Source organism: Lonchura striata, chromosome 8, assembly GCF_046129695.1.
Source record: "Lonchura striata isolate bLonStr1 chromosome 8, bLonStr1.mat, whole genome shotgun sequence".
Lineage (NCBI taxonomy): Eukaryota > Metazoa > Chordata > Aves > Passeriformes > Estrildidae > Lonchura > Lonchura striata.
Genome location: NC_134610.1, coordinates 33,537,480 through 33,553,361, shown reverse-complemented (window position 1 = coordinate 33,553,361; position 15,882 = coordinate 33,537,480). Strand labels below are relative to the sequence as shown.

The following is a 15,882-nucleotide window of genomic DNA, read 5'->3' as shown; positions in this document are numbered from 1 at the left end:
GTTGCCAGCATGGAGGGGTCTAATGCAAATTCATCAACCAGGCCACCACAATCCCACTAGAAGTGCTGAAATGGGGTTTGGATCAATGCAAGTAAATCCACCCTTCAACAGATTTGTGTTAAACTGTTGCAGCTATGGAAATACTAAAGCAGAAAGTTCTGTCCTAAATTATGAAATGTTAATGGGTTTCTCCCTTCTCTAACTGCTGCCAGAGACAACTTTAGGTAGACTATGACTGCAGACAGTTTTTATAGCTCTGTTTGCAGACAGAGACAATGGCAAGCTGGAGCTGCCAGTGAGCAGCTCTGGGGTGCTCAGGCCTAGGTACAAGGGAAGAAGGATGCAGCAGTGCTGAATCCCAACAGGGCAGGCTGGTTTCCAGAGCTAGGCTGCCCAAAGGCAGAGCCTGATTAATCTCCATGTTGCTACAGCCCTGTGCTATCCACTTCTGCTGCCCTTTCTCCATGATACCTCAGCCTGAAGTATTCTGAAAAACAGGGAGCAAGGGGAATCTGGGTGTAGAAAAGCCACGCCAGCAAGAGAGACTTCTAAGTCTGTGAAACTCCAAATCAACTCCACTGACATCTTATACTGGAAATTATCAGCTCAGAAATGCCAATAAAACCCTCCTGAAGCTCAAAGATGTAGAACAGAGTTGCAAGAGAGCAGCAGTCCCTTGATGCCTCCTGATGGCTGACCTAGAACAGAGGCTGGACAGAGTTAAAGAATAAAGCAGGGATTCATTAAAAGGCCTCCATGGATCCACCTGGGGCAGCACAAGAGCCCAGCCAGGGCTGCACCCAAGATGAACCAAAATGGTCACAAAATGGACAACTGGTCATGGGGTCTCTCGCTTTTATAAGTTCTGCTCCATTTGCATATTGGAGTTAATTGTGCAATTACAGCTTTAGGTTATGAAGTCCCACCCTTCTTGTTTTTCTCTCTTCAGTCCACATTGTTTTTGCTCTTGGGCCTGAAATTTGGATCATTTGTCCTTGGTCCCCAGCTGGAGAAGAAATTGTTTTGTCTCCCTGCTCTGTACAGAGAGCTCACCATCCTCTAATATGAAGCTCAGACCCACACACTAAAGCAGCACAGAGTCTGAAAAATAGAAAAGCTCAAACCTGAGGCATTACCCTGGCCTGTGCAGTGCTGCCAGAAGCTCATGTGGGGCCTGAGAGTACCTTGACCAACACTACAGCCCAGCTTTACAGGGATGTATGGGCAGGTGAACCCTGCTCCTGGCACTACAGGGCAGGAAGAACCAGGGGCTTCCTCCAGAGCAAAAATGAGACACCAGTTCAGTAGGACCTCCCTTCTGCTGTACTACCTATGCTTGGACTGTGCTGCCCTGTACTTCCAGTTGGCAGTGATTTGTCAAGGAACTTTCCACAGAGATGTGTCGTGACCTTGTTTCCACATCTGTACTTCAAACACCTGAAATAAATGTTTGAGGATGTGCCCAGAGCTGTCCCATGTATCTTCTTCTCCTCAGACAAATTCAGGGCTATGAATTCTACCACAAAATCAAGCTTCTCAGTATCAAATGCTACCATGCTGAGGAGCAGCAGAGTGCTCAGGTCCCTTTGGGCATGTGGAAGGAAGCAACTTGGGAACAACAGAGACAACTGGATGCTGCAGGGACTTTTATCCTGTCACTTAATACAGCCTCTGATATTTCCCCTACCGCTCTCTATTCCTGTCTCCAGCAGTCATGAACCCCTTTCCCCTTGACAATGAAAAGGCAAAGAAAGTCACCTCCTTTCATGTGATTAATTTTTAGCCAATTAAGGCATACATTTGCATTTTTAAGCAAAATATACACACCAAATAAGAAATGTAGAGATAAAAGCAGTTTAACTAACCATATACACTGAAAAAAAATCACCTTATCACAAGAAGCCGGGATGACTCAGAAAATAAACGTAAATAGCTTCTGTGATTTAGCACCGACTGACACCCAAAGTATTAAAATAAATTGCCCATGATTTCTCGCAAGCTCCATGCTAATGCACCCCACAAAAGGTCACTGATAACAGCAGTAGTGCATAACTATCTAGAGGCTTCGCTTGGTGGCAAATAATGGAATGGATTTTCCCCTGACCAGGATGGGGAAAGTAAGTTAGTCTGCAGCTCCAGCCTTTCAGGGAATGTTCCAGGGTTGTAAAGCATGACTCAGCAGCATTGCTGCTATAGAGGATTTTTCCTAGCATGCCACTGGCAACACAGACTCTGCCCTTCACAGCTTTGGCATGCCAGCTAAGTGTCCATCAGGAAACAGCATTCTTTTGTATGAAACGGGACAGATTAATTGATTACTATTTATTCATTAACATCTTAAATGCCATCACTGATGATCATAATGATGATCATAATACAATAAAGAATAAAGAGTTAAGCTGATGGGTGAAGCTGGGAGAAATCAAATCTTAGTAAAGGTTTTAACCTTTTTATTGTTACTGCTACTGCAGTAATACCACAAACACCTTTGTTACTGCAGCCAAGACAAAACCCACCATCCTAAGTCTCATCATCAAATTTCACATGCTTCCTGCAACCAAGGATCTCAAGTATTTGCAAAGATGAATACTTCTCCTGAGAAATACATTGGCATTTCTTTGTCTGTTTCAAAGGCAAAGAAAAAAGGAAAAAAAACTAAGAGAAAGAGGACACAAACTTTCAGGAATTAACCTGGCAGTTTTCCAGCTGTTCACAGGAACCACAGGCCTGCACCTAATCAGGTGCACCTTTTTACTCCAGTTGAGGCCATGTCAGCCCAGCTCCTGGTCCAGTTCATTCTCCATTGGATTCTTGTGCTTTTATGATTACTGTCTTGACAGCTTACACAAGGTCCTTTTTAACATTACAAAACCAAACTTCTGCTAACTATCCCTAGCTTTTACTATTTAAATGTAACTTGACAGAGAATTAAGGACAGAAATTTTTCTTCCTAGAAATGAAAAACAAAATCAAACTGAATTCTTCCTCTACATGAAGAAAGCACTGCCATAACCTCGCCACTCAGTGCCAGACAGGCAGCACACGCACCCAATGGCCAGGGCAGCTCTAGAGCACACCGTGCCCTGCCCAGCTGGCAGCACACAGAAACTGGAATAGTGGAAGCTCTGGCATGGGAGGAGATGCAAATCCATCTGAAAGAACTTTCATCAAGATGTATCAGCTCCAGTCATAGTCACTGAAAGTTTTATGTAGATTTTGTTCTCTGCAGCTAGTAACTTTTGAATCCCTTGACCACTTCCAGCCTGTTTTGTTACAGAAGTAGCTGCCTTCCTACACATCCCGTGAAAACTGACATTCAACTAGAAAAAACAGATCCTGCAAGTGACCCTGCTCACATTTCAGCTGAAAGAAAAGCCGTAATATAGGCTTGCCTATATTTGCCATCAAACCATTTGCCTAGGAGACAGTCTTTCTAATCAGTAAAACAGCAGGAAAATCATCACTGAGAATCGTTCATCATCAAGCACAAGACATAAGTCAAAGTCAGCATCCTTCATCCCAATGCTCAAACCATTGCTTGTTCCATGTAATCACAGGACAAACAACATCAGTCCTGGTGACCTAACCCCAGCAAACAAACCAGGGATGTTTAGACCCAGCCTAGAACTGCCATAATGCCTCCTTACCTCCTCTGTGAGGGTCATCAGGAGCAGGGTTAAAAACCAGATTACCATTTCAGGGCAGGGGCAGACACAGAGGCCCAAATTCACTCCTGGAGCTGCTCCCTGCAGGAGAAGCCTGACTGGGGCTGAAGTGACACCACGTGTTCCCTCTGGATGCCTTTGGCTCATTTGGTCACCATGTCAGATGTTTAATGGAAGGTGAGTGCCAAACATCACGTCACCCTGGGTGAATGCTTGGAGCCCACACACTCTAATCCAGCACACCTCATTGCTGCTGCACACTCTGGCTTCTGTTGCCTTTTGTATTGGTTAGCAAAATGTTTTTATTTTGATATTCTTTTTATTTTTATTTTTGATATTCCAAGGCAAGCCTGTGGCCACAGGATTTTTAAGTCCTGTCAATCTAGAATTAATTCTCTTCTTACATCCTAAGTACCCCTTACTTCTTCGTCAAGAAAATTGTATTGTTTTAAATAATTTCCATTTCTGCCAGTATAACATTTCATTTTCTTCTTTGTAGCCCAAAGGAATGATTTGTAACATGAATCTTAAAAACCCAGATAAAAGGAAGAGGCCAAAATGACTGCTAAATCAGAAGTACAAAAAAATGCACACATATTTTTATATGTAGTAAAAAAAAATCCAGTCTCCACCAACTCTGATTTAATAACAAACAGCCAATGCCCTTTCTTTGTTTTTAAATATCACAGAGGATTGAAAAGATGCTGTGCACAGGAGATAAGAGACATTTCCACAGCAGATGAAAACCTACTGGGATCTCAAGAGATCACACTGTAAAAAAATGGGATTCTTTATCCACCAATACTATAAAAATTATGTAGTTCTACTTGTCTGCTAACAATGCTATCATTTCTATTTGTGGGAGATCCTTCCTTTCCCCTTCTCTGGTGCTGCAGCACAACCTTGGATTCTGACATCAAGCCCAGCAAGCAATATTAGTCCTTGAGACAGAGTTTGCAAAACATTAATGAAATCAGAATGAGACTGCAGTTTGGCTTCTTGCCTTGAACAATGGAAATGAAATTAAAAGTAGAGGGAAGAGAAGGGACTTGCTCTTAACTAAAATAAAATAACTGAATGCATTTTTCACAAATTAAAGCATTTTAAACACTATTTACTACAGGCTTCTCTATTTCAATGAGTCTAGTGATAACTGATACCAGGAGGAAACAGTATTAAAAGCAGCTAAGATAAACTAGGAAGTAAAGAATTCCTTTCAAGGATTTTATTCAGCCAGGAAAATCTCTTAGGTAAAAAGCCTTCTGCCAAAGATAGAAAACCTACAAGGGCTAAGAGAATGGAAAGATGTGCAGAAAAGGGAAACAAATAAGAGAATTGTACGTAAGAAAACAGGAGAGAGACTATCTGGAAAAATTCACAATGTTTTCCCTCAGGAAACAGCATCTATCAACCAGTTCTGTGGTTCAATGATATTGATTATTCATCACCTTTCTGAGGCATGCTTTGCTGTTAGCAGTGGCCCACACTTTTGCCAGTGCCCAGGTTCTGGTTTGGGATTCCTCCCTGTCTGGGGAGTCACAATGACCATTTCAAGAGCCCAGGCTTTCTCAAAGAATGAAACACAACTGCCTTTCCAGAACAAAAAAATCCTATGATTTTTTTTTTCAGGTTTTTAAAAGCCCCCTAAAACTTCAGACTAAAGACACATGCATATTGTGATTGCACACATTCCCTCCAGGTCTAAATGCAGACCTAAGAAGTATGATCACCTGTAGGGCACCATAACAGAGAAGAACCTCATAAAGTCTGCTTTGGTAGGTGTTGGGTGAGAACTGGCACCTGAGAAGTTAATTCAAGATGGATATACCTTTTTCTCTCTGCATCAAGGTGAAGGGAGCAGATTTTCAATCCTGCCTAGATTTTTTTGGGTGTTTTTTTTAGCACAGTCCTCAATGCAAATCAATGAAATCTGTATTCCTTAGCTACCTGACACACCTGGAAGTCCAATACAAAGGAACTTAAAGATTTTATTCTGTAACATTTTACCTCCCTCTTTTCCTTTACAGGGGCAAAGGCTTAAAGTAACCACAGCCAAAAGGTACTAGGGGAAGAGGACAATAAACTGCTACTTCTGGGAATTAGGAATGACATTGCCAAAAAACCCTAGCTTGTTTGCCTCCTTTTGATACACAGACATAATTTCTGAAGTGTCAGTGGTATGTGAAAAAGCCATCAGACAGATGCTCACCCAGCACTGACAGCCTGCTGGAACCATGAGCTGCTTTCCTGGGAGAGATTGTACCCGCTTGGAACAAGCCTGCCAGTTTAACCCTGTCCTTGCTGATGCTAAAATCAGTATTAGGACATCCCCAAATGTGGTATGAGAGGGGGCAGCTTGCACCCTCGCTGTACTAAGACAAGACAATAGAAAAGCATTCATGTTTGTGTCTTACCCTTTGGTAGCTGCAGCCAAAAGGGCTAATTAGTTACCTAGAGCATATATTTACACATTACAAATAACTTCACAGTGCCTGGCACAACAATTTGAAAATCTCTGCAAAGCTGAAAAAAAAGAAAAAAAAAAAAAACAACAAACAAAACCAACTATTGTTTAAATCAAAAAGGAAAAACCAAAATAACAAAGAGCAGCCCACACCCTGTGCCACATTCATTCCCACATTCAAAGAGAGGCATCCTACCTTTCTGATCTTTGAACAAGAGGATTCCAATCAGCACGCTGCGTCCAAGACTATACACTGAAGAATCTGCTAATACAAAACAAAGGGAGGGGCAAAAAAACCCTGAAAACATTGCATTTTTGCTATAAAACAGTTTTGAGCTATAAGAAAAGTTTTTCTTCTATCATACGAAGACAAAAAATGCATACACATATCCAGTCATCTGTGTATGAAGGTGTGTCTGCATACAACACACACTATGCATGCATCAATGTATAAACAGATCCACAGAAGTTTATTACCTATTCATTTTAATTCATCCAGCGTGCACTGCTACAGATTTTAATCTACAGCAGACAAAATCCAAAAAGCTTCAGCACAAAGGTAATAAATCTCTCAAATTCTCAACAAGCAAACAAAGCTGACATTTTTGAAATAAAATCATTACCAGCTCATCTGCTGCCATACCACAAAAGCCTATCCTTAAATAACTGCTGCATAATCATTCTCCCGGAGTGTTGTTATCCATCGGTCGCTGCCTATCCCCAGCCAGACGCAGTCTGCAAGCCACCAGCTCGTATCTACCATGTGCATGTCAGGAAAAGGAAAACTGCAAATTAGCAGAAGTCCCCGCAGCGGTGAAAAGGAAAAGAGGGTGAGTGGGAGAGGAAGAGGGAGTTCACTGGCCACAGAAATTTCCAGAACGACGCCAAGGCAGCCAGCTCCGCCATCATCCACTTACAATAGGATGCTGCACCTCGCGGCTGCTGAAGCGGTTTGTCAAGGGCTTGCTGGTATCAAATGCCTGACAAGCATTTTAATTGCATCCACCCAAGTGTGTCCCCAGGAATCGGGCCTTTAATGCTGTGAATATCATCAGCTGCTTTCTTTTGTGCTGCTGCCAGACACACACAAGGCTGCACTGCACACAGGCAGCAGCGCGCCCGGGTTCTGCCGCGATGCTGATCCAAACCCCAAACAGGGTTTATGGATGGTACATGATAAAAAGGAGGTCTGGAAAATTTTTGTATTTCCTCTTTTACAGATCAAGAAGGCAATTCACTCTCCTTCTTTTATTTTTCTATTTAGTGCTGTTCACGTGTTGGAACCAGCCTGACTGTGCTATTTGAGCCTTGCATTTGCTTATTCACACCAAGGGGAAATAAAACCAGGGAAAATGCAGAAATGCTGCAGGACTGTAGGGGCAAGCGAGGACCCTTCAGGATAAATACAAGAGTATAACAGCTCACTGTGGGCTCACTGCACATTTCAGCTCAGACATAAGTTATTTGTGAAGTGAGGACTTCAGTTTTACTGCTACTATTCAGTTGTTGTGTCTGCTATGATCTCATCTCTTTATTCCAAGGCTTTCTTCAGGACAATATTAATCTCAGTAGGAAAAGGAACCTGTGAATTTGGAAATCACCCCATGTTCTGTGAGCAGCTGGGGTGCTGAACAGCTCGGGAGGAGTAGTAAAGAACAGGTAGTAAAACATAAATGATTTTTTTTAAAGAATATGAGAAAAATGAAAAGATGAACTGGTTTGTTTTCAAGCATTTTTAGCATTTGCAATAAAACAGCATACACAGCAAAGGAGCAGTCAGTCAGGAGTAACCAATGAGCCCAGCACACGCTTAAATTTCCCTGCACTCAGGACACACGAGTCAACTAGGTTCACTCCCCAGCAGTAAGCTGCTGTTTCTCAGTCCCTGTGGCAGCAGAGCATTTGACAGGGAAGGCTATCAACAGAAAAATGAAACCTCTCCCTATCACAAAATTTGGGAGAGGTCCAAGAAACCCCATTTACCCTTGAGTGTGCTGAGGGGCTTACAGGAAGGAGTAACAAATTCCCTATTGATTACCAGGGGCTGTCTCCCAAAATTCTGGGGGTAGAGGGCTGCAAAGGGAATCAATTTCCTTCTGCCTTCCCCCACAACCACAGGATGACTTCACACATCCATCAACCATTGCATCAAACAGAAATTCCACCCTCGCTGCTATAAACAGATCTTAGTAACTTAAGTGCATCTTTCCAGAGCTGACAGTTTTTTCCCACTCTGTCAACCACCACAGCAGTGAGGAGGATGAGGAAATGGAGGAAGGTAGGCTGTATGGGACAAGCATGACAGTGGAGCAAGTACCACATGGCAGCAAAAAAGCTTTTTGGAAGGAACAGGAGAAAACAAGCCAGAGTGGCATTAGCACAATTCTTAAACCTTTGCTCTGAAAATGCTCCCTGTGACTCATGGGGAGGGGTGCCTGCTGCTGCCACTGCAAAGATCATCCTCTGCAGAAGCCAAGGAAACCCTCATCCTGCCTCATTGCCTCATCTTCCTCAGCTCCACCATTTACCACTTGGTGCTTGTTCACTGCCTTGCTGTGATCTCTCCCTCACTTCTCCAGCTTCCCTTCACTAGCCAAAGCAACCTGGATCTTTGGGGGGTCCCAGCAAAAACATCGTGAAGCTGGGATGGTGGAAGAATAAGAAGTCCTGAAAATTGTCCTGTAATTTCTCTCAGGTTCCTAACAGAACTCCCCTGGCTCACAAGGGATGGGTACACATTGCCAGCCTGTGTCCTACACTCTGGAGCCTAGGGATGGACCTTACAAGGGATGGATGCACATTGCCAGCCTGTGTCCTACACTCTGGAGCCTAGGGATGGACCTTACAAGGGATGGATGCACATTGCCAGCCTGTGTCCTACACCCTGGAGCCTAGGGATGGACCTTCAAGCAGGTACCCAAACCACCTTCAGGCTGCCCATGCCAGCATCTCCAGAGACATAAATTCTGCTGAAACAGCCCATGGCAAGTGGTTTCGTCTTAAGATACTGCAAATAAAAACCATCTTAATCATCAAGTTTGTTCTGGCTGCCCTGAATCATGTTTTCACACCTATAAAAATACTCCTGAAAAGACAAAAGGCATAGGAGGAGAGAGGGATGAAGAGCCTAATCCAGATAGGTGCTAGAACACAGAGAACACTCAGCCCTGTCTGAGATTTAACCTCATGTTTACCTGGCTTCCTCACAGAAGTAGGAAACTCATCACATAAAATCAACGCATCCCAACACAGTGAAAATAAAAACGTAAGGAAGTTGACAAGCAAAATCCTAGAAATTACTAAATTATATTTTCAGCATTGTACTTCTCAAAGAGGAGTAAAGACATTTATTATCTCAGTAAATCTCACCACTGTGACTGAGGCCTGACCTAAACTCTAAAAGATTTTGCTGGTTCTGATGAGTTTTATTTCATTATCACATTCATACAACATAATGAACTCAATTTCATTACTGTCCAGCTGCAAACTGGGTCCCTCTGTGCAAGATGCTGGGCAAAACAGAAGACAGCTGCCATCATAAATTAGAAGAGCCAAACCCCTAAATAGATAAAGGCAGTGTTCTCATTTTCAGGATAATGAGGGGGTGGGGAAGAAGAAAGAACAATCCTCAGCTTGGGCTTTCCCAAGGTCACACACAACCTCTGCTCCCAAACAGAGCAAGATGCTTCCACAGCCTCAGCTTAAGATCTTTCTACCCAAATCACTGCTGAAGCCTTGCAACCAGTGTTTAACAAAGGACTTGTGGGTTGGTTGCTTCTTTTTTAGCAATGACTGGATGAACATTTTATGCAATGCCTAAAATAGCTTCCAATATCATCAGTGAAGTAGATTAAGAGGCATAGGTCTACTGAACAGGAACTGCACCACTCTGGTAAAAATAGCCCTGGAACAGGGAATTTTCTTTTTATTCACTATTGTCTTAGCACTTGAAACAGGGATGACTGCCTTCTGGGGAGCTTAAGAGGAGACAAATGCTTCACCAGACTCTCTAAATGTCTGATCTTCTACAGTAGTAATAAACATCATACTACCTATTTTACCATCCATCTGAGGGAAAAACTTGGTTTTATTTTTTTCCCCTTCTCAAGGCAGTGGAAAAACAAAATAGAAGAGCACTAATTAATTCAAGAAAAGCAGATGCAATTTAGCACACTAGCTCTTTCACCAGGGCTGTGCAGTGAGGAAGGCTGTAAGGATGAAGTCACTGTCTTCCTCTCTGTGGTTACTGACAAAACAGAGGGTGGATGTGGGGCAGTTATGAAAAACCACAGGCTGAGTTAGCAGCCTTTGTGGGTAACAAGGATTTCAAGGCAGGTTAGAAAGTTTCAGGATGCAGGGGGAGTCTGGCTTTGTTTTTAGTCTTCTCCTCAAAGTACAAGCATGCAAGAGCTGATTTGCCCACCCCATGCAGCCAGCCCAGGGCCCTTTCAATCATACAAATTCCTTTACACCAGTGGTGCCACCAGGTTTACATCCACAGCAGATCCCAACATTTTTACAGGACTCATCTGTCCTTCCTCCCAGTCCCCCAATAAAACTGGCCTGTACTGGTGGCATTACCCTTTCCCAGCATCCATCCAAAGTCACCCCCTCTCGTGACCAGCTCTCTTGCACCCACTGACAAAACACGGGGTTCTGTGCAACATGATTATATAAAGAGCCTTCAAATCACAGGCATATTACAGCCTCTTTCCCCTACTTCAGCTTATTTTTTTTAAACATGTCAGACAGACACTTTCAGGCACGATCTCTCTTTTGTGAATTCTAGTCGACTCTCCTCAACTAAATAATTGATATGTGGAATATCTATAAAATTATTTTCTATTTCTCTCTGTGCCAGCATGTCACTAAAATCAATCTGGAATATGTAGGATATTCAAATACTCCTAGGTCTGTTTTTCAGAACAACCAACACTGCACTTAACCCTTTGAAACCACCAAATTCTTTGACTTTCTGAGGAAATCCTTATTTTCTAGCTTAGAGACCAGTGATAACAAAAGAATAGGAAAGCAAAATTCATTAAATATGTCTGTTACTCCCTAAGCCTTGCATGTATATGTGGTAGAGACACTAGTAACAGCTGCAACACAAGCTTTTGCATAGCTACCCCAAAACAAACCATCCCCTCTGTCCTGAGTACTGCATGGGATGGGGAACAGCTTCATCTCACTGCTGGTTCAGCCTGCTGTTTCTGGGGTGCTAGTGTCACTGACAGCTGGGCAAAAACAAACACCCCAACCTCAAAATCCATCCACAAAGGAAAAGCAAAGAGGTGAGTGAGCAATCACACCCCAAAGTTTGGCATGGCAGAAGCAAACCTCCAGCTCAGAGAACCACTGAAACATTATGAAGACATCTGATGTGTCCCAAAAGTGCCTTGTGACTGCACTGCTCCTGGAAGGCTATCCAAATTTCCAGCTGATTCTCTGTGTTTCCCCTAACATCAGAAGCAGCTGATGGCACCAACCCTCTTGCAGAAACTAATTCCACCTGAGAGTGACTTTCCACAAAACCAGATGACTGCACTGCATCCAGGAATGGCTTTGAAGGCTGTGAGACAGAACTGTGCAGGCAGCACTGCATTAGTGGGAGGCTCAAAGATCACACCAGTGAACACACAGCCCTTGTCCTGATGGCTGTCCACGTGACAAGCTGTGCATCAAAGAGAAACACCAACTGTTTCTCCATCCTATCACATGGTCCATGACTAAGAAAATATTGCAGATAGAATCTGTACCACTTGTTCTCACCTTTTCTCTCTCCTGGCCTACCAGTGGGGTGATGAGTCAAGACAAAAACGTGCTTACTGTAAAATATCAAAGCTACTGTAAAAGAATTTATTAATGTGTCAGTTTGTACCTCATTTAATCAGGTAACCTAACGCTTTTAAATTAAATGTCATGTCATAACTTTTAACAGAAGCCTTAGCTATTATTCTATATTAAATTTATAAATAAAGTATTCTAAACTAATGAATCACTTGCTGAAGCAGATTTTACAAAACATGCAATTAAAATATAAACAAAGCTGTCATGGTCTTAAAGATATATAAAGCAGTAACTGCAATGCAAAATACACAGATTTAGCTGTTTGTCTAAACATAGGTTTTGGATAGTATTTCAATTTAAACACCATTTATATTTAGAAAAATGGTTCTTTCACTCAATAGGACATTGGTATACAGTTAATGCAGTAATGAAAATAGAGGTTTGCTTGAAACAGGTTAGTATATGTTGTCCCTTCCAGTGAAAAGGTATTTGCTTAAAAATCAATCAACTTGATCTTGATTTAGACCTACTTAAAGATCAATCTTTTCTCAGAAATATGTTCTCTAACAGCTATGTACTGCCTTCCTAAAAGCTGCCAGATGATTATTTTCTCTTATGCCCTTTCTACTTTTCTTCAAGAAATATTTTTTTAATTTGGTTAGCTCAGCTAACTGCTGTTCCTCGACAGCAAAACCAACCAGACAGGCAATGGAAATTGCAGAAACATGTAGTAACATGTAGCACAATTGGTTTTAACAGCATCTCACTTAGCAACACTTCACGTAAGGAAAGCAGTCAGGCAGAAGCCCGTGGAAGAGCTCCTGGCAGCTGAGCTGTCCGGAGGGGAAGCAGTTCTCTGCTCACCTCAGAGGAGAGGCAACAAAAGCAGCCTTATGAGCACGCTGCTGGCCGTCAGCCTGACCCACATGGGTCCAGACATGGCACTGCCAGAATGATGTAACACCTTATCCCCTCCTGACACGGGCAGCCAGGCTCAGCCTGTCCAAAACCTGCCCTGCACAGGCTGCAGATTTCCAGTAAAACCAACCCCAGTCAGCAGCCACTCCGACCTCCAAGACAAAGCCATGCTAAAACCACCAGAAGCCCTTCCTTGACTCCAGAACCTTGACTCAGTTTCTCCTTGGATCAGGATTTGTGTTTATGCACACTACTGTAGCATTTCAGATAGAGGTACTGAGGACTGGTAATGTGCACAGCACATTACAGATACTGCCTTTGCAGAGGACCCCCTTGCAAGGGTTTCTTAATGGATTCTGACTATCACATTTACTGTGAAATAATCACAGCAGATACTGTAGGCTAATTCATTAACTACTTATGATTGATTATTGTTTTCATCATCATAAAAGCAGATTTCCTGTGGTTAACACAATGATTCCAATTCCCTCTCTGCTTACACACATTTAAGCCAGCCACTGCTCCACTGAACCCACAGCACTTACCACATCAAGACTAAAATGGGTTTAATGACTGGAGACTTGGATTAGGTAACTTAACACAGCCTTCATTCACCCTGGTCTCACAGTACTGTCCACAATTCTTTTTAAGCTGTTTGTACATGTAAATTACTTCTCACATCTTGACCAGGTAGTTGCCTCAAGGGTGAAAGACAGTAGCTATTTCACAGCACTCACATTGTCCATGAGCTCAGGGTACAAAGTGAAGGGTGCCACATCCAATCATCATCACCAGGGAGACTTTTGGGAAGTGTAATATGATTATAGTCAAATCTAGTTTATCAGAACAGGGTAGAAAACATGAAAGTCATTAGACAAAAGGGATTTTTGGATAAATGAAGGACCTTAGAACTTATCTCATATACCTCAAGGGACGTGACCTGCTTTTAGATGAAGCAGTACTTTGATCCATGGCATTTTAGATGACAGGCCCAAATGGCAGCGTGGCCAGTAAGCCAGGAAACTTCTCCTGCTGTTTCAAAGGATGGTACTGTTTAGCAGAGAAGTGATCCTACAGCAATTCTAGGGCACCAAGGAGGATATGATTTGGATTTAAAAGCAGGAAAGGCAGAAAGGAGGATGGAGAGAGGAGTTGCCAGTCGTGGCTCCTCTACCATTCTACCTGAGTTTCTCTGGAAGACTTCCATTCAGTTTGGCAGGGAAGAGAAGCATGGACAGTTCAATAGATAAGGGTTTATGCTCCGTGCAAGGCTCTAGAGATACACATAGCTAGAAAGGAAAGGCAGAATTAAGAGAGTTTAGCAGCTTTAACAAACTCTGCAAGTACATAGGAAGAATATGCTAGGCTTTTTAAGAGTCTGAATGTTCAAATAAAAACCATGCAGAAAACAGAGACAAATCCCATATATATGAGGGAAAAACAAAGCTATGGGAATATAACCAGAAAGCTAAGGAACATAAAAGGCAACAAATGAAGAATCTGTATGATCTGAAATGTAGACAGGACAAGTCATGGTTCAGCAAAGAAGCAGAATAAAGACAATGCACAGAAGGCTACACCTCAACATATTCAACATTGGTCAATTTTCACAAGACCAACAGTGAACAACTGCATATGATTGTTTTAAAAAGAAGCAGAACTTCAGAGGTTAGAAAGAGCAACTTAAGAAACACTCAGAACAAGGCAGATGCAGCTTAGAAAGTTGTCTGGGTCCTTCCGGACTCCAGAAGAGTATTTCAGACTTCAGAACAAACCAGACAAGAGTGCTTTATCTTCACAAACATATTCCCAAACACCACACTCTTGAAAGGTCTCTTGAAGCTGTGGAAAATTACAAATCAATCAGGAAAGGGCCATCTTTGCAAAGACTTTGGAAAAAAACAAACCAAGCAGTTTACAATTACCTAAATACCTACAGGACAAGAGCACAACTTAAAAAATACTTCTGGCAGTATCAGCTTGTCAGTAACAAATGCCAACAAACTCATCTCACCACTACTGATTTTAGTTTTATGAAATGGGGGTTTCACCCCAAGTTAGGATAAGTTTGTCACAGGAAAGCTTCTTCCAAAACCAAGATCACTGCAGCCCACTGCACAGCAGCTCCCAGATCTAAAAGCAGGAAATGAAAAAAGGAAAGGACTGAACAACACTTGAGAGATAAGGCTCAAACACATAACTAGACAAATCCGGAGTAAGTAGCTGGGCACTAGTGTGACAGGAAAATGCTTACTGTGGGCAAAAAAAAGACAAACCACAGTTTTGTTTATCCTAATGGGGATGTTATCCCTAAAACACTTGGATAATTATTCCATCTTCTTTGGTGGTGGTGTCTCAGCTGGAGAAATGCCAAAATGTGGGGTTTGCACAGTAAGATAGATACAGGCAAACTGGGGAGAGTCCAGATAAGCAAAAGGGAGAGTTTGGGAAAACATTCTTCTAATCTTTCCGTGTAAAGCACATGTTTTCAGATAGGTTTCTCTAAAGTAGAGAAAACCCAAGCAGTAACAAAAATATTCCAGATAATATAATTTCTGAAGATAAAGGAAGAAAACAATTACATTCTAAATCAGTTGGGGGATGAGTGAGGGGAATCAAGGAAGGGGAAATAAAAGAGTAATTCATTAGCCACTGGGCTAATTAAAAGCAAATCTGTGTGTGTGGTAACTAGAACCCCTGCTACTGAGGAAGGTTGAACTATTTATTTTTATACAAAGAGCACCAAGAGCAGTGCCTGGACTGGCTGGCATCCTCCTTGAAGAGAATAAGGATCCTGTTGTCCTGCAGGCATCTAGTTTCTCTAACTGGGCAACTGGTACAGCTCCAGCAAAACTCAGCTGGCCACAGGAGAAAGTTACATTGCTTCAGGGACACTGGGGCTGGAAAACAAATGCAAAGGGGAGCTCCTATAGGCTCCCACTACATCAGCTCAGTCTCTCAGAGGACAAGGCCTGTAGCTGTTCCATGTGAACCCCACCTACTCCTTCCCTCTTTGCTGCTGGACGACCTCAGTGGGGTGCAGAG

At 42.5% G+C, this 15,882-nt stretch overlaps 1 protein-coding gene across 43 annotated transcripts in view; it reads right to left on the bottom strand.

The window, feature by feature from the left end:
• Positions 1-15,882, bottom strand: part of MAP2 (microtubule associated protein 2) — a 233,372-nt gene that overhangs the window by 129,222 nt on the left and 88,268 nt on the right. For 28 of the 43 annotated variants that reach the window (XM_021532512.3, XM_021532511.3, XM_021532536.3 and 25 more), the window contains one exon: positions 6,326-6,391. The exons of 5 other annotated variants lie outside the window; for them this stretch is intronic. The gene's annotated coding sequence lies outside the window, so the exon portion shown is untranslated. 10 more of the 43 variants (XM_021532522.3, XM_021532523.3, XM_021532518.3 and 7 more) reach the window with 5 other exon arrangements.